The 26,182-nt window shown below is 40.4% G+C and overlaps 1 protein-coding gene and 1 pseudogene across 2 annotated transcripts in view; one reads left to right on the top strand and one right to left on the bottom strand.

Annotated features, from left to right (window-relative positions):
• NRG1 (neuregulin 1) overlaps positions 1-26,182 on the top strand; it is a 1,016,158-nt gene that overhangs the window by 618,262 nt on the left and 371,714 nt on the right. The window lies entirely within an intron of this gene.
• The window catches only part of LOC132512784 (ribonuclease H1-like), a 48,006-nt pseudogene continuing 41,783 nt past the window's right edge, over positions 19,960-26,182 (bottom strand).

The following is a 26,182-nucleotide window of genomic DNA, read 5'->3' as shown; positions in this document are numbered from 1 at the left end:
AAGCCGAAAAGACAACCCTCAGAATGGGAGAAAATATATGCCAGTGAATCTACAGACAAAGGATTAATCTCCAAAATATATAAACAGCTCATGCAGCTCAATATTAAAGAAACAAACAACCCAATCCAAAAATGGGCAGAAGACCTAAATAGACATTTCTCCAGAGAAGACATACAGATGGCCAAGAAGCACATGAAAAGCTGCTCAACATCACTAATCATTAGAGAAATGCAAATCAAAAACAACAATCAGGTATCACCTCACACCAGTTAGAATGGGCATCATCAGAAAATCTACAAACAACCAATGCTGGAGAGGGTGTGGAGAAGAGGGAACCCTCTTGCACTGTTGGTGGGAATGTAAATTGATACAGCCACTATGGAGAACAGTATGGAGGTTCCTTAAAAAACTGCAAATAGAACTACCATATGATCCAGCAGTCCCACTACTGGGCAAATACCCAGAGAAAACCATAATTCAAAAAGACACATGCACCCCAATGTTCATTGCAGCACTATTTACAATAGCCAGGTCATGGAAGCAACCTAAATGCCCATCGACAGATGAATGGATAAAGATGTGGTACATATATACAATGGAATATTACTCAACCATAAAAAGGAACAAAACTGGGTCATTTGTAGAGACATGGATGGACCTAGAGACTGTCATACAGAGTGAAGTAAGTCAGAAACAGAAAAACAAATACTGTATATTAACACAAACATGTGGAGTCTAGAAAAATTGTACAGATGAACCTGTTTGTAAGGCAGAAATGGAGACACAGATGTAGAGAACAAATGTATGGACACCAGGGGGGGAAAACGGGGGAGTAGGGGGTTGTGGTGGGATGAATTGGGAGATTGGGATTGACATATATACACTAAGATGTATAAAATAGATAACTAGTAAGAACCTGCTGTATAAAAAAATGCATAAAATTAAATTTAAAAAAAGATAAGGTATCATTCATGTGGATTTTTCCCTGTTATATGGATAGTTCTCTTTCATTTAGTAATAAAAATGCAATGTATTATTTTAAAAAAAAAGATGTCTCTGTGAGTAGGTTTCTCTGTTCAGCTTCTCTCACTAATAACCATTCCCAATTTTCATTTCTTCTTCCTTCTTCCTAGCCATTACTCACCATCCTTACAACCAACTTATAGCCAATAATTTACCCCCGTATTATTTAGTATTTAGAAAACACAACTCTTTACAAAGAGAACGTTACCTTTTATCTATTCAAAAATCATATGCCCCAGGGATCTTTTGATCAAAATGAGAATAAATGTTGAGGTAACGGAAGGAAGTGTGAGTAGTGAGTTAGTAAATAGATTAAGAGGTGGTAGGGAAAGCACTATATGATTAAGAGATGATCATCGCAGACTAGTGCTTGACGTATGCTTACAGAAACATGATGACCCAACCTTGAATATCTGTCTTAGGAAATTACACAGGTGTGTGGGCTTTTCAAAAAGTGCACAAGCCTTTGATCAGTATCTTCGATCAACTCATTCAATGAATGATGACAGTATCAAATGGAACTGAAACATCTTAGGCAGGGGGGTGATGAAGGAAGTAAGAAAATGCAGTAGAGGAAAAAGAAGGATGGCAATTCTTCAGCCCTCGATGGGGCAGCCAACACATTTAGATTCCATTCTTTAGATGTGAACACCTTGCTCTCTTTCACGCTGTCGGTAAAACAGACAAACAAAAACCAGACACAAGAGCGTCTCTTTCACCTGAGACATTGATTTGTCCTCTTTGCTCCCTGGGATACCCCCTTTCCCGTTCTCTCTCTGGCTAAGTCCAAGTAGAATGTTGAATGACCTCACCATTCATCCAGGTTTATTCTAGAAGTTTCCCTGACCCCCTTCTAGACCAGACCCCAGATCCAACCAGTCACTTTTCTGTGTGCTCCCCTAGTCTTCCTTGGAGATTTTAGTCATGGCGCTTTGGACACTCTATTACAATTATTTATTTCATGTAACAAACACCTGTGTACTTTCTCCTGTGTACCAGACGCTAATCTAAGTGATTTACAAATGATAATTTGTCTGTCTCATCCTCGTCAAATTCCATGCAGGTAGGTGCTATTATTTTGACCAACTTATAGGTCAGAAAACTGAGGCATAGGGAATTGACTACATTTCCTATGGTCTCATAGCTAATAAGAAGTGCTAGGATTCAAGCCCCGGGGGTCAGGCTCCACAGTATATGCAGTTAGCCACTGTGCCACACAGCCTTTCTGTCCTTTGCTAGCTGGTCTGTGAACTCCCTACCTCTCGTGGTAAAAATAGCTTTTTTATTATATAAATAGTACTTGCCCATTGTGAAAATTAAGTCAATACCTAAAATATGCTGAAGGAAGGAAAGATTACCTAGAGTCCTGTTACCCTGAGCATGAAATAATCGTCATTAAAATTTTGGTTTTTATCCTTTCATGCATTTGTTTAATGTACGACCCACCCACACCCACACAGATAGTTAAATGGGACCATATCATCCTCATTTTTTTTTTTTTTTTTTAAATCATGCACCTTATCTGCCCTCCTCCTCCCAGAGTTGCCTGTCCTGGTAAGATGCCTTAAAAATCGACGTGTGAAAAAAATCCATTTATTTTCTTCTCTCGTGGCCTCATGTCTCATTTACATTCATGGAAATTGTTGGTTTTTCAAAAATGGGATCATATTAAGTGTAACTTTGTGTGTGTTGCTGTTCTCACTCCACAATCCCTCCAAGTCACTAGGCAAAGCCCTCATTCATTCTTTTCACCAGGGACATGACATTGACGCCACAGTGCATTTAGCTCCTGTCCTATGACATTAACTTGGGTTTAGGGTCTGGACTCTTGCTCTGTATCTCAGACACTGTGCTGAGCACAGTGAGACCCTTTTTTAAAATGGAGTCCTACCCATAGAAGTCAGATGCTTAGAAAAACTAAACTTAGTTTTTCCTTAATTTATGAAACGAGTGTGATCCTGAATGAGTACTGAATAAATACAGTTTTAGTAAGGGAACTATAATTTAAATGTAGGAGAAGAATCTACAGTTTAAAAATTTCATGTAATACATACTTTCAAAGTTAAACAAGTGTCCTTATTTTTTGACTGATGAAAAATCAGTTTTTCATACAAAATGTTTGCTTAAAGCCACCTACCTTGAAACACTATTAAAACACCTCTATCAGTGAACACGGTTCACTCCTCAGAAACCTTGAGGTTTGGGATCTGATCCCTATTTTTCCCAGCCTGTTTCCCTACTATGACTGTGTACAAAATGCATGTTCTGATGCCAACATCACAGCCTCTCTGCATTGGTGCTGAATTGAATCTCAGAGACAGAGTTTTGGGTGAAGTAGAAAAGGATAGCTTTACTGCTTTGCCGGGCAAAGGGGGACACAGCGGGCTCCTGTCCTCAAAAACTGTGTGTCCCAGTGCTGGAGGATTTGATGAGGAGATGTATAGCAATAGTTCAAGGGTGGGGTCACTGACAAGGTTAGGGTGTGTGCAGGGTCTCAGGTGGTCAGTCTCCTAAACTTGATGAGCTTCTCTGGTCCCTTGAATCTCGCCTCAGGTGGTCTCTGGGCTGCTCCTTCCTGATTAGCAACTGTTCGAATCTGCCCTTTGGGACTCAGGGAAGGTCATGGAAGATGGAGTCTTGCCGACAAGAAATGGGGAGAAAAAGGCTTTCATGCCCAGGAGCCCACAGGGTCCTTCTCGGTATCAGTTCTGCCCACACTAAGCTATTGCCAGCCCTGTAAACACATAGGTTCTTTCATACGACTAGGTCTTCGTCATCCCTCAGCTTGGAGTAACATTTTTTATCCCCACAGTTCCCACTGGTAATTTCTGCTCATCTTTTCCGTTGCTGAAGTGCTTCTTCCTCTGCAAAACTTTCTCGAATCTTCTCTGATCACTCTCCTGCACAGTTAGTAACATCCATTCATTTGATCCCGTTGAATCTGTCCTATACTAAGTCACAGCACTTAGGTCTTCTATTTTAATTCATCTATATCACTGCTAAGACTGTGATTTTTTTTATTTTTTTAATTTTAGGGTTTGGAGTTTGTCTTTTTCATCCTTTTCACTAGTAGTCTTCTCGGTGTCTGGCATGTAGAAGCTGTTCAAATATATCTGTTGAATGAATGAGTATAGAAAAAATAAAAATGTTCTGCATTGGAATCATGAAAACTGCCCAGGAATCTCTAATATTAAAAAGCTCAGTGGCATCTTAGAAAAAATAATCTGGGAGCACTGAGACTTTCCAGAGGGTACTTCCTCGGAAAAGGAGGAGCAAAGGGCTCTGATCAGTAGCTGAGTAAATATCCTCTGAGGCCCCTGATTATCCAGACGTTGACAAAAGAAAGGCTCTCCAAGTCCTGCCACTGTTACTATAAGGAAGTCCCAGCTCAGATGATTCACAGTTAAATATTTGTATGCCCTCCGGCTAAGAAAAATAAAAGCCACGACATTCCAGAGCCTTTAGGCATGTAAGATCTAGGGCCTTTCCCAGTTATTTCTCCTTAGAATCTGGTAACTGAAAAGGCCCTGTTTTATAAAAGCAAGACATGTAAAACTGGAGAGGAAGTAGAATAGATATCTGCTTGGCATTCACGGAGTAGAGTGTACCCAGACCAACAGACTAATTGTTAAAATTGATGTTTTGATACTTTGATATTTTTGTTTTCTGTTCTCTGCCCTAAGCTAGAAAGATGATGAAGCATGGTAAATGTTATGAATAAAGGAGGGCAAAACACAAAGAAATTATTTTCCCAGACCCCACAGCAGGCTGAGCTCACAGCCCTCCAACACCAACAGGCAGGGCCCTTTGTGGAGCTCGGTGTCAGCTCCACTCCCCTTGGTGGGCACTTTAAATGTATTTGTCTCACAACAGCCCTGAAAGTTCAATGTTATGATGTCCATTTTCCAGATAAGAAGATAGATGTTAAGAAAAATAGGAGGCAGTCTGCAGAGACCTTCAGAAATGCTGTGTAGAAACCTCTGCCTCTAGACATAGAAACGTATTTCCTTATTGCCTGAAAATTTCCCATTACAGCTTTATTCTTACGGTTTAAGGCAATGGAGCCTTCCTCATGTTGCTAACGCCAAGTCTTTCCAAAATCTTACAATTCATTTATTATCCAGTGTGGGTGAGCTTATCAAATCCTTTCCAGAAAACAATTGTGATTAAGAAGTACAAACAGTTATCCTGTTATTCTGCCATGTCTTCACACATGCAATGCCCGTAAAGCTCTGAGTGGCAGTTCTTCACCGATCCACTGTTACCCTGGGGCCAGCCTTTCCTCTGTAGGCCAGAAGCATAAAGTTATTCATATTTAATAAAATACGCGTAATGTTTGAGGACCTAAAAACCACCAAGGAGACTCTTCTGAAAGCCTCCACACTGAAAGGCTCCCCAGGACTGGGAAATAAATTATATGCGAGAAGGAATAAAGAAGTCAGTGGCTAGGCTTTCCAAGTAGGCTTGGACTTCTCAAATCTAGTGCTGATTTGATGAGACCTTGGAAAACTTTCATTCTCAGTGAGCCCCAGACTTTTCAGTAAGAGAAAAATGACTGATAGTTTATGGGGCGTTTTCACATCCTTAAATGCAGGGGCATTTTATAAATATATAGTTGCTGTCATTCTTCAGTGAAATAAGTTTTTTCCATAAATAAGATTATGTGTGATGGACTGGCTCATAGAGCCCGAGTTTATCATCCCAGCTCTGGTGCAATTGCGGTACAATTGGTACTAAGATATACTTCTCTCCTTGTTTTGTCACTATCTGGTTTTGGACCTTGGTCATAACACTTCCTCTCAGACACATATCTGAAAGAGATACAGCTCAAGGGGTACCGTCTCGTCACCGTGCTGAGAGGCCTGTGGGCCTCACAAAGAAACACACGTAGCCAGATCATGGCCCTGAGCATCTGATACAGAAAAGTACAAAGCCAGGAAGACAAGGGCACTGTGGCATGCCCCCTTCACCCACCACACATATCCCCACACCTGAAACTACACCCAAAGGAGGCCGTCACTAAGTGTAAAACATACAAGAGCCTCATTTGAGATCAGTCACCTCATTCGGAGCACTGTCTTCATTTGGTCTTAGAGGATAAAAACTTTTTTATTTCACTTTTTTCCTTCTTCTGTTATCTACTACCTTTCTCCTTCATCACACATTTGTTGAGGGCCTACTCTGTACTGGACACTTATCAGTGCACTGGAAATAGAATGATGGTCAGGAGAGGCAAGGTCATCGCACTTATATTCTAGTGAGGGAGGTGCAGATAATACACAATTAATAGGATAATTTCAAGCACTGATCAGTGAGAGACAACAAAGCAGCGATGGGGCAGAGAAAGAATAACCAGGTGCACTCAGGGGGTTCGCTAATGAGGTTGTGTCAACATTCCTCTCAGGTGGACCTGAGGTTTATAGGACAGGAGAGGTCTGGGCAGAGAGGATAAGAAGTGAAAAGCCCCAAAGGCAGGAATGAGTCCAGTGTGCTCAAAAAATTTAAAAAAAAAAAAAGTCTCTGTGACCCAAGGAACGAACGAAAAAGATGGGAGAGACTGGCTGAGATCAAGTTACACAGGCGTTTGTAGGCCATGGTAGGGTTGAGATTTTATTCTAAATACAATGGGAAGTCATTTGAGGGATTTCAGCAAGGGGCTTAGCTGATCGAATGGACCTTGTGAAGGGCAGTAAGGCTGCTGTGTGACTAGATGAGGCAGCAGAGAGAACAACTGTGACTCTGTGGCAGCGCCCAGGTGAAGCATGATGGCGGCAAAACTAAAGAGGTGTCACTGAACACAGAGATGTGGTTGGATTTATGATCCGCGTTTGAGGTGGAGGCCACACGAAATTAGGGGCATTTCAGACTTAAAGCTCTCATGCCTTTGAATAAGGACCACGTGGCCTTAACTTCATATGAACACGTAATGGATCAGTTCTGTCCCTTCCTTGGAATCAAATTCTGGTTGAGAGTAGGACCCTGAGTGGCTGAAGAAACAAAGAGGGTTACTGAGGGAAAGAAAAGTTGAAACAGTAAAGAATGGAAAGCCTGAGGTCACAAAAAGGCACATCACCTATTACATAGCAGTCCTGAGTGCCAAGCCTGATACCCTGCAAGCTACCAAGTCTATTTCCTTGTGACAGTGCCAGAGCTAGAAAGATCTATAGGCGTCACCTAGGCTACTCATCATCTCAGGAATGAGAAGGCTTGTGAAAGCTGACTGAAATGCCTTACCTGGGGTCACAGATCTAGTTATTAGTATGACCAAATTTAGAGCTTTTTTCTCCTGGCTCTCAGTACTATGCTTTACTAGGACTTTTTCATATATAACCTAATTTGTTCCTAATAGGCTTGTAATACACAGTGCCCGAAAGTTAAAGATGACTCAATGTCTGCCTGAAGGCATCCAATGTGTCACTTGAAATTTTGGGGCGAGTGTAACACATCATTAGAATTTCTCCCACTTGTTTTCTCCCCTTTAACAGGAGTTACCGCGAGGTGAAGTCTACCTTCTTTATTCTGGTTGAGGTGGGTTGCTGTACAGTCTTAACTTGGTGCACGCCATACAAGTATGTAATATTCTACAGCTATCCAGTGTGTCTGATAAATGCTCAGCCTTCATGCTCATCAGGAAAGTTAGCCTTGAAACATTTATGTGGACACGAAAAGGATGGTGGGAAATCAAGCAGTCAGGTGGATTGCACTGGATTCTTTTCTCAGACAACTTGGACCTCTCAAATCTAGTGCTGATTTGATGAGACCTTGGAAAACTTTCATTCTCAGTGAGCCCCAGACTTTTCAGTAAGAGAAAAATGACTGATACTTTATGGGGCGTTTTCACATCCTTAAATGCAGGGGCATTTTATACATATATAGTTGCTGTCATTCTTCAATGAAATCTTTTATCACCTGGTGGAATGATACTTGGAAAAGTTCAAACATGCCAAGGTGCCCATTCTGTAATCCGGAGGATGTTTCTATTTAAGCTTATTAGCATCTCAAGTATTAAGCATCTCACCGCAATGGTTTCATCTGACTTCAAGTCTCTATTTAAGCCCTTGGGAGCTCAATCCTGTCGAGCTTCCAGGGGAGTTCGGAGCTCAGATCCACTGAAGAAGGGAGAAACAAGATAAGGAATAGATCCCTGATAAAGTAGATGAAAAAGTCAAATCCGCTGCCAGTTAGAGTGACTGGCATTGAGAGGTGGCAGCCAGGTAACTGTCATTTTGCGGAGTCATGGTGTTTCAAAGAGGAGAATAGAAACCTCGTTTTTCTTCTTGCCATTATCTGCGTGTGCTCCCGCCCTAAGCAGCCTACCTGGATTTGACAAGTTTGGAAGCAAAAAGAAAGTTGGATGTGCATCCTGGATACATATTGTTAATAAAAAGGACGGAGACAATTCAAATGGTAATCTAATAGTAACCATAAAAACGAATTCAGGGGCTTCCCTGGTGGTGCAGTGGTTGAGAGTTCGCCTGCCATTGCAGGGGACGCGGGTTCGTGCCCCGGTCCGGGAAGATCCCACATGCCGCGGAGCGGCTGGGCCCGTGAGCCATGGCCGCTGGGCCTGCGCGTCCGGAGCCTGTGCTCCGCAACGGGAGGGGCCACAGCAGTGAGAGGCCCGCGTAACGCAAACAAACAAACAAACAAACAAAAAAACCAATTCATCATTTCCTCTCCTGTGTCCCTACATCCCAGGCACTCACTTTCTCTCTCTGACTTCTTGAATTAGAGTTTAAAATTAATGAGAATAAGCATCTTCATCAGTGAAATACTTTAAATATGGTAGCATAGACTTAAAAAGGTCATGTGATTTGATAGACTGCATACAGAAGCCGTCCTCATGTGGTGGAGTGGAAGACCCAAGTCTGAGCTCTGGTCCTAGCAGGACCTTCCCAGGCAAACATCCAGAAGATCACATGACTCTTAGTGCTTTGTTGTTTATGTCTATTAAGTGGGGATGATAACAGTAACAATAACTCACACTTAATGAGGACTTCTCATATGTTAGATACCCGAAGAGCGCTCCATGCATTATCTAATTTAATCTTCACAACCAATTTATGAAATAGGAATTTCTCAGGCAAAGAAAACGAGGTTTAGTAATTTGCCTGTGGTCACAGTCATTCAGTAGCAGAGGGAAGATTCCAACCCAGGCAGCCTGACTCTGGAGTTTACCTTCCTGTCAACCTCACCTAGTCATTGGAGGTTGAATGAAATACTGTTTGTAAGCTTGGGAATAAAAAATACCCTCAATGAGAAAGTTTTTATTTACCATTTCTATTTTTTAAAAATAGCTTGTAATCTCAATAGGGATCATGTTATCTAAAAAATGTGCTTGGTGAGGTCTGAGGCAATGGCTTTTAGAAGTCAGGCAGGAACGATTTCAAGAAAACTTGGTTTTCTCCTTTCCCTTGGTTGCTGGAGGGTGAGATGGGGGTGGTCCTAGGACTTCCGTCGTCGAACTAGATATATGGGCGCGGGAAATGAGAAATGTGGCGCTGTGGCACAGTGCGCATACATTTATTAGCCGTGTCATATTATATTCGTGTCATATTGCATAGTGTACAGCGTTTAAAACAATGCACATGCATGTGCACGTACATGCAGACACACACACACACATTGTGTCCTGTTTGGGACCGTGCCAATTCATCTGGCCCGATTCATCCGTTCTGAAATTGAAAGGTATTAGGATGGTACAGTATCTGCCAAATCCTGTAGGGAAAAAAAGAAACCTCGTTCCGTGCTTCATCTTCTCATGACTAGTTTATAGGAGTGCCATGTCTGCCTACCTCCCTTTGGTAACCAGACTTGATGTTGGTGTTGCTAGGGTCCTGTAAACCTGGTACGAGGATGTACTTCCTTCTGGTAGAAGACGTCTTAAGGAAGCAGGAACGGAATTATGCAAAGGAACTGATGCGGACCACATAAGTTTGCTGGATGTGCCAGCCAACCAGCTCAGCGCTTTACAATCATTGTCTCATATAATCCTCATCACAGGCCCCTGAACTAGGTATTGTTATCTCCTTATCACAAAGAATGGAGCCTCAGAAAAGTTTAAGAACTTTCCAAACGTTTAAGAACTTTCCAAACTTTCTGAGAATAAATCCCAGTCAGAGCTGGGATTCGAACTCAATCTCTTAGACCATGCGCCCTGTACATCTTTTGTTATAATAGGAGTCAACAAACTACAGCAATGGACCAAATCTGACCTGATACCTGGTTTTGTCAATAAAGTTTTATTGGAACAGAGCCATGACCATTTGTTTCCATCCTGTCTGTGGCTCCTTCTGCAGTAAAACAGCCTGGCTGACTAGTTCCAACGGAGATCATGTGGCCCGTAAAACATAACTTATCAACTGTTTGGCTCTTTACAGCAAAACTTTGCCAACCCCCGGACAATACCTAAACACTGTAGATTCAGCTCAGATCATTTACTTCAGTGTGTCTACGTTTTTACATGTGTCTCCAAAACCCAGTGGGTAAAGGTCTATAGACTTCCTGTTTTAAGTTCAGCTTCCTCTGTATACATGTGTTTTGTTCCAGGAGGGCATGAAGAAACCCGGATTCCAGACATATCTCCAATCATGAGTCATGTTTAAGAGGGTTCTATGCACTTTGTATTTCTAGAATATGTTACTTTCATAGAAATCAAAGTACTTCCTAAACCTGTTCGTTTAGCAGCCACATCGACAATTAGCATCCTTCGGCAGAGAGTAGAGAGGAGTTATTCACTCGGAAAAAATGAAACACCAGGCATCTCATGGGTGAAACCCACATTACATCATCTGCCGGTTCTGCATAAGTGTGTAAGGTCATAGGAACGGAGTCTTTGGCCATCAGGGTCTTTAAACTCTTAGATTTCTAAGGCAGGTTTGAGGTTCTACAGATCCTGTGGTCTGTGAGGCCCAAGGATAAAACCAAGAGTAGCAATTCAATTAAGGCTGCCTTAATTCCTGCCTAGTTGCCCAAACCATACAGGCACGGGCAGAGTAAGCTGGCTGACCTCATTTGTTTATTGTCTGTGTCCTAAGCTCAGGAGCTGCTAGATGTCCTATAATCTCAGTTTTTAAACAGAACCATGTTGCAGTGTTCGAAAATAGGTGAGGGAAAGGCAGGGACATTTTTAAAGGAATCTTGTGACTTCCAAAGCATAAAGAAGTATTTCTGCATTAGTGAACAAACTATTACAAACTATTTTTAAGTGCCATTTTAGTCATAGTAACCCATGTAATTCCAGCTAAAGTAATTTATACCATGTGAAAGTAAAGGCCTATTTGAGTGAATGCATAAAAGAGTAATTAGTATATCAATTTAAAATATTTGATATCAAAAATGCTTGAAAGTAATGTATCCTATGCGAGCCTCTGCTTTGAGATTTTTAATGCCATTTGTTTTGTCCTAATCCTTCCCTTTGTTTTTTTATTAATGATATCATTCATAAAAAAAATATTTTAAAAAGGTTGTTTCAGCCAAGTCCATCTCCAAGTTACTTGAGTTCATGTTCATGCGTGGGTGTTTTTTAATGGGTTAGTTATCCAGAAATTTGCACATTCTGGGGCAGAGTCAAAAATCTCTAAGTTAAGAGAATGAGAGAAAATATTTGAAACCATATGTCTGATAAGGAGTTACTGTCCAAAATATAAAAGGAACTCCTACAACTCAATAGCAAAACAAATAAGAAGAGAAAAATAATAATAACCAGATTTTAAAATGGGCAAGGGACTTTAATAGAAATTTCTTCAAAGAACAAATACAATTGGCCAACGGGTACATGAAAAGATGGTCAGCATCGCTAATCATCAGGGAAATGCAAATCAAAACCACAAGGGGATATTACCTCACACCTGTTAGGATGGCTATTATCCAAAAAACAAAATTTGGCAAGAATGATGAGAAATTCCCACTGTTGGTGAGACTGTAAAGGGTGGGTAAGAATGTAAGTTAGTGCCGCCTTTACGGAAAACAGTACAGAAAAAAATTTTAAATAGAACTACCATATAATTCAGCGGTCCAATTTCTGAGTATTTTCCGCAAAAAATTGCAGTCAGGGTTTTGAAGAGATATTTTTACTCCCATATTCATTGCAGCATCATTTACAATAGCCAAGATATGAAGGCAACTTAAATGTCCATCAACAGATGAATGGATAAAGAAGATGTGGTATATACATACAATGGAATTTTATGCAGCCTTTTAAAAGAAGGAAATCCTACTAGATGTGACAACATAGATGAATCTTGACGACATTATGCTAAGTGAAATAAGCCTGTCACAGAAGGACAAATACTTTATGATTCCACTTATGTAAGTATCTAAAGTAGCCAAACTCATAGAAGCAGAGAGTAGAATGGCAGTTGCCAGGGGCTGGGAGCAGGTGAAAATGGGGAATTGCTATTCAGTGGTTGTAAAGTTTCAGTTCTGTAAGATGGATAACTTCTGGAGAGCTGCTCTGCAACACTGTGCCCATCGTTAACGGTACTGCATTGTACACTTCAAAACTTATTGCGACAGTAGAACCCATATAAAATGTTCTTACTACAATTTTTAAAAAGTTCTAAATGAAAACCATTTGAAGCAGCCAAAATAGCTCATAGACTTCCTGCTTTAAGCTCAGTTTATGCTCTATTATGTGCAAACATGGTGCCTGGTTTCCCAGAATAGAACAGATTTCCTATAAAACAGTAAAACATGAAAGCAAGACTAACCATCACAAGCGCTAAGATTTGTTTATGTTGTGCTAGGCACTGGTCTAAGTCTTTTGCAAGAATTTCATCTTTCCAACAATTCAATAAGTGTGTGCTGTTGTTACTATTTTAATGAGGAAACTACTGGGCAGAAAGCTTCAATAACTGATGAAGTTTGCACAGCTGATCAGAGGCAGAGCCCGGGTCCACTGCAACCTAGTTTCTTAATGCCTGCGCTCGATTGCCTCCCCAGAAAATTCCACTCCAACCTCTCAGCTGCCTCTTGATAACGTTGTTAAATTACTGATGTCTCCTAACAACAACTTTAGAAGTTTTTAGCTTAAGTTTATGCTAATGATTAATGTTATGTTAAGTTTCCCGTAACATATTTAAGAATACGGATGAATCTTGGTACATGTTAGAAAGATTTCACTTAAACATGGTGAATAAAAGTAGAGGTCTCTTTGTAAAAAACAAACAAGCATCTGTTTTCTAGAAAATCCTCTGACATGCATCACTTCATTCCCTAACAATGCAGAATAAATGAGGTGTTACCACTGTGTACATCAAAGGTAGATGGGCTTAGATTCAGGCAGGAGGCGTTTCAGTTCTACAGAGCAGGCTGGGATGATTAATGAATACTAATTGATGGTGATGAGATCTTTAAGAATAAGAAAAATAAATTGTCTTCTGGAATTGTTTCTGGAACCCCCCCCACCTCATTTTGAAGTTGTGGATAGACGTGACAGTTTTACAATGCCAAAATCGTCTGTTTCGAAGGGGAAAACGTTCATTTAACCGTTTAGACTGCCTTATGCTGAAGACTCAGTCACATAGGACTTTGAAACTATTTGGCCAGCTTGTTTTGACTGTCTGTAAATATCATCTTCCAGATACAAACCTCAGAAAATGTTTCCAAGAATAGCATAGAATTAGTATTTGGTTTAATTTCCTGTCAGCTTTTATTTTATGTATTTAATCCAACTTGTTAAACCTTCTTTGTGATCCTGAACGTTTTATAGAGAATAACGTCATATTTAATTTTCTAATTCTGTGTGAAGTTCACGGTCGGGATTAGTTGATATTTTTACATCCTCAACTTTAGAAACCTAGTATAAAGTCTTCCATAGATTAGCAAATGTTTACCTTTCATAACAGAAATTTAAAGAGTGCTCTAGTTTGTTTATGCCTTTGCTGATGGTCCTTCCTGCTAGGAACTTGAGAAACGTTAAATGTCCATTTAGGCCTGACATACACACAGCCTCAATGACCTAACAGGCGGATTTGCAGAGCGATCACCTTGGCGGCTCATGGCAGCCGAAGTAAAAGGGAAGGTGGTAGTGGTGAATCTGTTTTTATTACTTGATACTTCATCATCATGAATCAGAGACTTTTATGAGAAATCTTTAACCATCCCATGACAGATTTGCTCACCAAAGATGTACAGATTTTGGCTTTATTAGGAAAATTCTTTAGGCCCTAATTGTATGTATGTAAGAAATTGTTTGTTGAAAAATTTAACAGTTATCTTATGCTACATCAGACGTCACACCGTTCTGAGCTCGGTTTTCTCATGCCGTCAGATTCTATACAATGTGATTTTAAAAATTCAATCCTGGTCAAAAGGAGTCCATTAGAAGAAAGTTGTACTATATGAAATTGTAGCTCAAAAAATGCTCAGTCTCTCCAGGTTGGTAACAGCCTGGTGGTGGTGATCTTTACAGAAAGGCCGCTGTAACGCCTAGGAATTCCTTCAAGGCAAGGTAGATTCGTTTCTAAACCCTGAAACACATCAAAATTACTAAAGGAACTTAAAAATACAGGTCAGGGCTCCTCCTCAAAATATGGGAAGGTGGCACTTGTGTACCTGGAATCACTTCCATTTTAACTGCACCCATTTGAGTTCTTAGAAGTGGCAAGTGTTTTATGTGCCTCCCTCACATCAGTGCATCCCAGATCCATGCACTTCAAAATTATATTGGGAAAGAACCACATCTTAGCTCTGCAGAAAACTCAACAGAGTTCACTTGGCAATTCAAAATATAAAAGCCACTTAGTTTATTGTTAGATGTTAGTGTAGTAGACATTGACATTTATTATACAATTAATTTATTATATATTCTGCTGCTCAGGAAATGGTAAGACCTGCTAATCATAGTCTGGAAGCTAACCATTCAACCACAAAGGACTCCATCTTTTTCGACTTGATACTGAGTTCTTCATGTGTGAGTGGTGACCCCATAGTTATCCTGTTTCTGTCATTTCAAAGTTCCAAAAGCATGAGGAAAATTCAGACTGCCATGGCTACTGCTTAAAGCGATTGGACAGTTTGAGTGCCTCAACTGTTCCTACATGGGTAGGCGGAGTCAGGGCCCCAAAGGGACTCTTCCTCCCAGTGTTTTATCAAGCAAGAACAGGGGCCCAGATGTTTTGTATTTTCACTGGAGCACAATGTATGAGTGTTTTTATATTTAAGTGGTTATTTTTTACATATTCACATGGAAAACTCAAACAGAATGGAAGGATATATAGGACATGAAAAACTAAAATCTCTCTCCTCATTTTACCCTTTATTCCTTCCCTTTAATTCTATTGTCCTGAATGAAACGCTGTTGATATTTGTTATGTGTATGTCCAAAACTGTTTTGAGTGGACATAAGCATGCACACACATGCAGATGGGTAGCTAAAGCTAGACAGCTGGCTCTCTAGAGTCCTTGAATGGAAATAGGACAGTTCTTCAAAAGCCATGTCTTGCTTTAAGCAAACATTAGGGAGCACCTCTGGAAAAAAATATTCATATTTAGCTCAATCTGTTCTCCAATTAATTAAATTAATTACCATAATCCATGGCAGACATTTTCCCCTTCAAATAAATTAATGATCTATTTGTAAGTTAGTGTTATTTCACATATGCTGATCTCTTTTTCTGGAGGCCCCTGTTTTGATGATAGACTCATTATGAATAGGAATCCTGCAGGGTCTTTTTTTTAAAAATATTTATTTTTATTTTTGGCTGTGTTGGGTCTTAGCTGCGGCACGTGGGATCTTCGTTGTGGCATGCGGGATCTTTCATTGCGGGGTGTGAGCTCCAGAGTGTGTGGGCTCCATTGTTGCGGCACACGAGCTCTCTAGTTGTGGTGCATTGGCTCAGTAGTTCTGGTGCACGGACTGAGTAGTTGAGGTGCATGGGCTTAGTTACCCGGCGGTATGTGGGAACCTAGTTCCCCAACCAGGGATTGAACCCACATCCCCTGCGTTAGAAGGTGGACTCTTAACCCCTGGACTACCAGGGAAGTCCCCTGCCGGGTCTTGAATATGATCCTAGGAACCCAAAATTTTCAATACGTATTGGTAGAAGTTCATTGTCAACTCACATGCACCTCATATAACAAATTGATTCAGGCAGCCCAGATTCCTGAGCTCTCTTCATTGACACCTCGTATAGTAACGAAATTATGGGAAATTTACGCAACTGAAATCCTCTCGTTTGGTGTAGTTTTGCTTTTCCATGTCCTTTTGAAACACAAAGATCTGCAACCAAGATTTTTAATGCACAAGAAATGGTTTTAATGTTCTGCATTAAATAGATTGAGGAAGGTTAGACAAAACAGTATTTGCAAGATTTCATGCTGTGAGAGTGATGAGGATGAAGGGTGAAATTAATGAGTCTGAAATGGTCGTGACTACAAAGTTGTTTTTAAAATGTCGCTTCGTCAAAGAACACAAGCTTGAAACTCAACAAGCATGAATATAGGAAGGCCTTTTTAGAGAGGCTCACAGATACACATTTGTCCATTTAAGGTCACATCTAAGCTGTGGGCTGCATTTGCATATGCTCCTCTTTCTCTTCCAAGTTGTTTGGCATCCAAGCTGCCACCTGGTAACTGGGTTGGAATCCTGTGATCCCATCTTTTGCCAATTACTTCAAAAGGTTGCTTGAGTGGTCCACACACCTACTTTCCTTTTCCCTTTTAGTTATCGCTGCACAGTTAATCCTAGCTCCAAGAATCAATTTCCTTCTCATATCTACCTAGACATCCTGTCTAAGCCCCTTCTGTTTTGTTTTGTTTTGTTTTGTTTTTCTCCATCTCACTTCCATCTATTTCCTGTTTATTTCAGGAAAACCTCTTCTCACACCACTTTCTGGTCTTTTCCATCTTCTCTTCTCCTTTCTTGACCACAAAATAAAATTTGTCATGAACAAAGGTGAGTGTCTGGATGTCCCTGGAAATATTTGGAAGTAACATGAAGAAACCATGAAGAAACCAATGCCATCACTCTTTTGACCCCTTTAGGGTCAACTCAAATATTTCCCTTTACCTTTTCATCCCACTAGAGTGAAATTTCCCTCATACCTTAGATCTATTTTTCAGTCAAAATATTAACAGGTTTTTCTACATTGTTTATGATGAATGATTTTTTTTAAAAAAGCTTATTTATTTATTTATTGCTGCGTTGGGTCTTCATTGCTGCGCGCGGGCTTTCTCTAGTTGTGGCGAGCGGGGGCTACTTTTCGTTGCGGCGCATGGGCTTCTCATTGCGGCGGCTTCGCTTGTTGTGGAGCACGGGCTCTAGGCGTGTGGGCTTCAGTACTTGTGGCATGCGGGCTCAGTAGTTGTGGCACATGGGCTCTAGAGCACAGGTTCAGTAGTTGTGGCTCACGGGCCTAGCTCCTCTGTGGCATGTGGGATCCTCCCGGACCAGGACTTGAACCTGTGTCCCCCGCATTGGCAGGCAGATTCTTAACCACTGTGCCACCAGGGAAGTCCTTTTTTTCTGTTTTTAAAAAATATTTTATATACTCTAAAATCACAATGAATTAAAATTTATACTAAAAAAATACAGCCAGTTACTTAAGTTTTAGAGTGTGTTTTGAAATTCTAACTATAATATCAATGTCATTGTCTGCTATCATGTAGCATATGTATAGATTTGGGGCATGTACTAGGTGAAATCGTTTTCTGTGTTAAACTAGATTGAGATACAACCACTGTCTATAACATACCTTTTATGGGACTATGCACTCCAAGGTAAAACAAGTATTTTAATAGTCACGTTTTAAATATATCCAGTTCATATGTTGTACTACTTCTGTTTTCCAAAGATGGCTAACTTGGGGGGATTGGGAAGGGAAAAATAATGGTTCAAAAAAGGCCACCAGACTTTTGTTTGGAGCAAGGTCCAAATCTTATGCATCTTTGTATCCCAGCAAAGTGCATTTAGTAGGTGTTAAATGACGCTGTGTAGGATATATGAGTTAGTGAGTGAACCAAGTAAGCGTAAAAGGTATTGATATTCCCTGTTCTGAATTCCCCCAGTTGAAAAATACCCATTAGCTCCCTTTTATATTGATGATATTTATGAAGTACCATCAAGATACCTTTAGGCATTCTATTTTAAAGATACGTTGTGAATCGGAGTCCCATTGATTTACTTCTGTGTTTCATCTTTTAATGGCTCTGCCTCCCTAGGGACAGGACATATCTTGGCAGGCAACATGGACATGCAGATTTCTCACTGCCCCTTAATAATCTGTCTTTATGGAAAATCATTGAACTTACGACTACATTTTCTAAACAGTTTTTTCTCCAGATTATGATACCAGACATTCCTAATTTATAATAGGGGACTGTTTGTACAGACTGAAAAGAAAAGAATAAATAGGAGAACTGGTCCACTCTGAAGAGTCTTTGAGGTACCACACATGGTATGCATAAAGGGATAGTTACACATGGTATGCATAAAGGGATAGTTCCTTATCCTCTTTTTTTTTTTTTTTTTTTTTAATGTCTCCTTGCACTTCTTTTGGAAACTTCACGGAATATTTCTAGATAACGAGGGCTAGAAGTGAGGGGTAGGACAAGGTACTAAAAAATACGAGAAAGAGAGGTCCTAGGTTTCCTGTAAGATACATATGCGATGGTTATATGAGTGAAGTGCTCTTTCTATGTGAAATAAGCGGTGTTTGGAGGTAGCGAAGGAATAGACAGGTAAGCCCTGGAGGTGTTCAGCTGCCAGTCTCACGTGAAGCTCTAACTGGTGGTCTTTGGTGACCCCTGGACTGACCGGGTGGCAGCTGATGGTCACAAGCTCCACCAGGGCTGCTGGTCCATGTTGGCTTTCCTCCTCAGCCATTTCCTTTCTGATTCTCCTCCTTCCCAGGACTCATCTCCTTGCAGTGACAGGATTGAGGCTCTGAAGATGCACATCTCCTTTCAAAATGGATGTGATAAACAGATGTCTTTCTTTTTTTAAAAGAATTATTGAATGAAACATTCCTTAAATTCTACACTGCTTTACAATTTTCAAAAGTTTCACACAGGGGCTTCCCTGGTGGCGCAGTGGTTGAGAGTCCGCCTGCCGATGCAGGGGACGCGAGTTCGTGCCCCGGTCTGGGAAGATCCCACATGCTGCGGAGCGGCTGGGCCCGTGAGCCATGGCCGCTGGGCCTGCGCATCTGGAGCCTGTGCTCCGCAACGGGAGAGGCCATAGCAGTGAGAGGCCCGCTTACCGCCAAAAAAAAAAAGTCTGAGAAGGAGACTTGGGTTCTAATCCTGGATGTAAGAGTATTTACCCTTTCTAGGCCACTGTTTCCTCATCTGTAAAATAAGAAACACTAATGACTATTTAAACTGTGTCTTAGTATGCTATATAGTAACAGAACTAATATAGCACTGTATTATAATAAATAACTGTTAGAGCCCCTTTGATTTTATCATGTGTGTCTTCCTTGAGGGCAGTGACCACATCTTTCTAGATAAGCACTCTGTCCTCACCACTCAGCACTGTACCTTTTCCTTAGCAGATGCTCAGTAAATATTTATTGAATCAATGTTGTTTGTGTTCAAAGAGAATGTTTAACCTCTTACTGTCTCAGTTCCCTCCTCCCATTTCGTGGTCGCACGTCCACTCTTAGTAAATTGACGTACCCTGAGCTCTGTTTCCAGGAGTGTAAAAAATAAGTTTTTCTTTTGATCCTGGGACATGTTCACTCAGATTTTTAGAAAAATCATTTTATATTGATTAATGCATCCCAGGTTAGACTTCCCATCCTCACATTCACACATACACATAATTTATTTCTTCTCTCTTTCCTTACCTGATGATGCTAAAATAGTTAACAGACTCCTTCCTTCTTCCCCAGGAATTCTTAACTAAGAGAACATGAAACCCTTGGGAAGAGTTGTGGCAGGGCTTGTGAAACCCATAGATGGGTTTTTTTTTGTTTTGTTTTGTTTTGCCCATCAACTGCAGTGGTCCAGCCTATAGTTTTATTTTTCACACCAGTAAGTAAAGGTGACAGACAGCCACTGGCTCAAGTTTTTCCAAGAATTAAAGGACCTGGTCAGTCTTCAGGTTGCTTCGCACCTTGTCTTGCTAATCCGTCAGCTTCTTCATTGCCTATAAATCCCGAATGTCCAGGAACATGCATCCACTGAATGTCCATGCCCTGGACAAGCCTGTCCAGTTCCACGAAGTCCTCTTTGTTGATCACCTCCTTCCCTGTGCTTGTCCTGCATCCATTCTTCTTCCAGCCTTACACCCAATTAGTGATGCCATTGATAGTAAACATGCTGTCCGTGTAGAGAACCAACTTACTGATGTTCTGAGCCTTCGCTTGTTCGATGGCTCTGCAGGCTGCATGAATCTGTTCTTTGGTTTGTTTGTCACCCAGGGAGTCTAATTCCTACATTTAAAGGATGGCCTGGCCCCCAGTAAACACCGATTCCTGCTCGAGCCCCCCTCCGCCCATTACTGGAGCAGCAGCCGTCCTTGTAGATGATGACAGATTCCCCCATCTAAGAAAATGTGTCTTTGCTCACTGAAGGCAGCATGCTTTGCACACAGCTCTGCGTTTTCACCTTCACCTTCATCCAAGGGCTCACAAAGTCACCTGTTTGCTTTCACTAGTGATTCTTGTACGCGTTTATTTTTCTGCCCTTCTGAACCATCAGGGTTTGTATGAAATGTGTGTGCCTTTTTATGGAAAGTGGATTTTTTTTTTTTTTACTAGATTCTCTAAGGGTCCTTTGACCCATAAAAGGTGAAGATCCACTCTACTAAACGAGTAAGGTCTAGTCATTTAGAAAAGCCTGCGATCTCCCCTCTGTGGTTGCCTCAGTGTCTTTAAAAAATGTTTCCAAGATGATAAAGAAACCCACTTTACATCTTATAATTCCACCCTGTAGCAAGACCAGCTTACAGAAGTGCCTTAAAGCTTCCATCTCTCCATCTGACGGTCCCCCACTCCTACCCACCCAGGCCAGGAAGCCCATGATTCCTATCACTAGGCAACATCCTCTTTACATTAACATGAGCTACCTGTCTTGCTACCTTGACACTGGACAAGTAGATTGCCCTCACGTATATCATGACTTGTGGGAAGGTGGTATTTTTACCACAGTGAACTTGGGGTATACAGTGCATGTCAAGGTCACTGGCCTTAGCAAAACAGAGGCCAATTTTAGGAAACAGATATAAGAGAGATAGAGTGATATAATAGAAGGGACACCAAAGTAATAATCACGGACCACCACTGAGACATAACATACTCTAGATATAAAGGAAGTGCTTCAGTTCTTTGGGCTTTATTTTCTCATAGGCCAGTGTGGATATCGGACATGATGATCTGCAGTGTCTTCCAGCTTCAATCTCTAAAACTGTGTGATTCTTGTTGGCTGACATTGGACAAGCTAATGGGAAGTCCTAAAGCCTTAAAGATCTCAAGTTTTCTAGCTTACTAGGAAATGGGCGAGAAATTAAACAAATCCAAAATATTGAACGAGTGAAGAAAGGAGCCATTTTAATGGACAGGAACACCTAATATTGAAAACATCTCATTTCTTCCAAAATTATAAAAAATATAGCTCAATTCTGATTTTTAAAAAAAGAGTTTCTTAAAATTTTACCAATTTCTGAAATAAACAGATTAGGATAGCCTGGTCCTCCTCTCACCAAAAAAATGATAGTTAAGAATAAAAAACTCGGGCTTCCCTGGTGGTGCAGTGGTTAAGAATCTGCCTGCCAATGCAGGGGACACGGGTTCGAGCCCGGGTCCAGGAAGATCCCACATGCCACGGAGTGACTAAGCCCATGCGCCACAACTACTGAGCCTGCGCTCTAGAACCCGTGAGCCATAACTACTGAGCCCGCGTGCTACAACTACTGAAGCCCACGCTTCTAGAGCCTGTGCTCCGCAACAAGAGAAGCCACCGCAATGAGAAGCCTGCGTGCCGCAACTGGAGAAAAGCCCTCACACAGTGATGAAGACCCAATGCAGCCAAAAATAAATAATAAATAAATAAATAAAATTAAAAAAGAATAAAAAACTTGTAGTGCTATACATGAAAAAATAATATAAAGCTACAGGAAGTAAAATAGCATGATAGAGCAAAACATAGACCACTGAAATAGATTCAAACGTCCAAGCTACCAATCATTAACAATTATTGTAATGATAAAGTTATACTAAATTTGTACTTATAATTAAAAGAAAGTAATAATTAAGAGTACAATTAAATAAAATAATGATTTTTAATGTAAAATAATTGTATATGTAATAAAACTATAATAAATTTATAATTATAAAGCTGTAATGGTAGTTATAATATTATTTGACAATTATAATTTATTATAATAAAGTAATAATTTACTTATTATAATAATCAATAAAAAGAAAACAAAATGCCCAATAAAAATGGGTACATCAAAAATATATGAATAACTAAAAGCACGTAAAAACATGCCAAACAGCACTTGTGATTAGGGAAATTAAAATTAAAATCAAAATGAGATCATCCTAAACACCTAATTAGAATGGCTAAAATTTAAACGACTGACTATAGTAAGTGTTAGAAAGGATATAGGGAAAGTGGAATCCTCATTCACTGCTGGCAGGAGCATAAAATGGTACAACAACTTAGGAAAACATTTAGGCAGCCATCTTGATAAGTTAAACATATACTTCCCATATAACCCAGCCATTCCATTCCTCAGTATTTAATTAAGAGAAATGAAAGCATATGTCCACACAAAGAGTTGTACACAAATATTCATAACAGCTTTATTTTTAAATGGCCACAATTGGAAACATCCCAGATATCCCTCAGGAGATGATTGTATAAACAAATTGTGTCATGTACATACAATACTAATTACGTTATTATTACATTATAATTACATTATTTATTACGACAGTACTAAAAAGGAATGAACTGTTGACATAATGCTACAACATGAATGATACAAAATAATTATGCTGAGTAAAAGAAGACCAAATAGGAGTGCATATTGTATAATTCATTTATCTAAAATTCCAAAGAAGGCAAACTAGTCTATGCAGAAAGCTGTCTCAGTTGTTGCCTGGAGACAGAGGGTAGGGAGATGCATTTAATCTAATAATTTAAAAGATAAAGAAACTATAGAAAACTATGTACTTATTTATCTGATCTTGAATAGAAAAACCCTTTCTAAGCATAAATTGAAGACAAAATTTTTAAAATAAAAGGATGATTGACTTTATTTATTTATTTTGCGGTACGCGCGCCTCTCACTGCTGTGGCCTCTCCCGTTGCGGAGCACAGGCTCCGTATGCGCAGGCTCAGCGGCCATGGCTCACGGGCCCACGGCACGTGGGATCCTCCCGGACCGGGGCACGAACCTGCGTCCCCCGCATCGGCAGGCGGACTCTCAACCACTGTGCCACCAGGGAAGCCTTGACTTGATTTATTTTTTAAAAATTTAAAGGTTTATGTTAAAATACATTATAAACTTATAAGTCAGGTAGCAAAGGAGGTGATATTTGCCATAAATATAAAAGGTATATATTAAAAGGTCTTATAAAATAATAATGACTTAATAGAACATCCCCATTGTAAAAGGGCAAATCATATAAACTAGTGTTTCACCCTCCCAAAAGAAAACAGGGAAGGAGGAGGAAGGAAGGAAGGGAGGGAGGGAGGGAGGGAAGGAGGGAGGGAGGGAGGGAGGGAAGGAGGGAGGGAGGGAAGGAAGAGGAGAAAGAAACAGATTCACAAAACGCTTAGCAAAAAAGAGGTTTTTCTGCCTCTTGGTTGTGTCTTTATAGGTTGTTTTATTTCAACCTTTGTGTGTTTCCATATTTCGTAGTTCCTGCAGTGGACTTGGGAGATCCCAAAATAGTCTAGAGAGGGAAGTTCGGTGAACTCAGCAAAGGGTTAATGGTCTTCCAGATGAAGGTGTAGAAGGTATCTGTTCAAGGGAAGGCAGAGACAAAGGTGTGTGTGTGTGTGTGTGTGTGTGTGTGTGTGTGTGTGTGTGTAAGAGATGCCGAGGAGATTATGATTAGTAGGAGAACACAGGACCTTAGAAGTGGAATACAGTCTGGTCCCTCCCAGGCAGTGCCTGACTCCTGTGTGAATCCAGGCTGTCCAAGCGCAATGCTGAGAGTTGGTGGGCACTTCAGAAATGCTTGCTTTATCAGTTGGTGAAAGACATGAAGGGGAAGATTGTATATTGCATTCAAATACATGAAGGGAAATGTTTAAATGTTCACCATAAGTTACATCCCTCATAATCCTCATTTTACAACCCTTGGTTCAAAACACAAGTAGCAATTGGATGTTGACTGTGTAGTCAACATTATTGTCAGGCTATATAAAATCATGAAACATCATCCTGAAATTCAAGGAATTTGGAGTCTAGCTGGGAAAATACACCTCACAGGAAATAATTAGACAGTAAAGTCGTTTCCTTCATTTCATTGTGGGGCAGAATGCATTCTAAAATGAAGAGATTATAACCGTCACAGGAGCACAGACTTTCAATATCTAAGAGAAACAATTTTTTGAAGAGAGAACTATTAAGATATTAGGAGGCCTTGAAAATTGCAAGGGGAGGTCTCTTGGTGAAAAGAGCTAACATCCAATAGATTAAGTCAACATGTAAATATGTATTCTTGGAGTCTGCAGTGCTCTCACAGGAATATTCAATGCTGGTTTTTATGACTCTGGTTTAAAATCATGGCAGGGTCTCTCAGTTTAGTGAAGCTGGCTTAGGAGGAAGAGAAGCACGATGACGGTGCTCATTGGGGCAACTGAGCTCCAGTCCAAGCCTTGTGAACTTGCTTTCATGCAGCCAGAGGATAGAAATTGCATTGTTCTGTGTCCTGGACCAGAGCATTAGTTACAACTTGTCAGAAGAGAAGAAATAAGTGAGAAAGCAAATAAATGATTTATAAAACTCCTCAGAATACATCATCCCAAACTATGAGCACAACAAAGTACTTAAAACAAGACAGGAGAGCAAGAGAGAAAATAACGTCAGCTGAAAATGAAATGCTAACGTTTTAAAACAGTGATGAACATTCAAGAATGTCCATAATATATCGTCTTCCACTCACTTTCTGTCTTCACCATAAATAGACATGAGTTAACGTATGTTTGAAGATTCATTTCCCTTTTATTGAGTTCACTCAACAGAAGGTCTTTTTCCAGCATGTCCTGCTTTTATAAACCAAGATCTAATTTGACATGATTACGTAATTGTGTGGCCATTTGTGCCCTTCCTCCTCTTTCTCCTTTCTACAAGGCAGAGAGTCTCTTTCTTCCTAGCGCCTTATAGAATATGTTCATTCGCTTAATAACAATAATAGTTTTCTCACAACTAGTTCATCTATTTACTAAATTGTTATTAAGGACCTATTCGTTGGCAGCCACTGTGCCAGGCGTTGGGAATAGAAAAATGGATAAAACACATTCCCTTCCTTGGAGCTTTCAGCCGAGTGGGAGATTCAGAAAATTAAACAGATAATTTAAAAAGAGGTGTGATGTGTACACAGAAAGGTGTGGCAGACTGCCAGTTACCTACCCCAGCATAACATCTCCCCAGTTTTCGTCAGAAACAGAACGCTTTAATTGTACTCGATTAGAAAACCAAAACTTCCAGCCTCTCCTGTAGCTAGATGTGGCTCTATGACTAAGTTCTGGCCAATGAGATACAAGCATAAGTAAGTATTCAGTGAAATTTCCAAGAGGACTCCTTAAAAGGAAATGACTAAGCCAGAAGAAGGACCCTTTTAGCTTTCCTCCCTTCCAAGAAGGCTAATGAAACAGCTGGAGCGACAGCAGCAATTCTGGATTATGAAGTAACCTTGAGAATACTAGGAGGTCAGGATTCTCGTGATTGTGGAACCAGGATATCAGCCCCAGACAGCCTCCAGCGGACTTCTTTTACATGGGAGAATAAACCTTTGTGCATTTAAGCCACTGTGGTTGGATCTGTGACCATTGCAGCCCAAAATAATACTCACTGATGGAATGACACTTAAGAAAAATCATGGGAGCAGCTCCCCACTCTGTCTCTGGGAGAGAAGTCAGAGACAGTGTTCCCGTAGAAGTCACATTTGATCTGAGTGTTAAGGGACAAATGAATGGGGAAGGTGTGGAAAAGTGTTTAAGGAAGAAGAAATACCAAGTGAAGATCTGAACT

Source organism: Lagenorhynchus albirostris, chromosome 21 (assembly GCF_949774975.1).
Source record: "Lagenorhynchus albirostris chromosome 21, mLagAlb1.1, whole genome shotgun sequence".
NCBI classification, from domain to species: Eukaryota; Metazoa; Chordata; class Mammalia; order Artiodactyla; family Delphinidae; genus Lagenorhynchus; species Lagenorhynchus albirostris.
The sequence above is the reverse complement of the archived record's forward strand: the minus strand, read 5'-3'. Positions and strand labels throughout refer to the sequence as shown.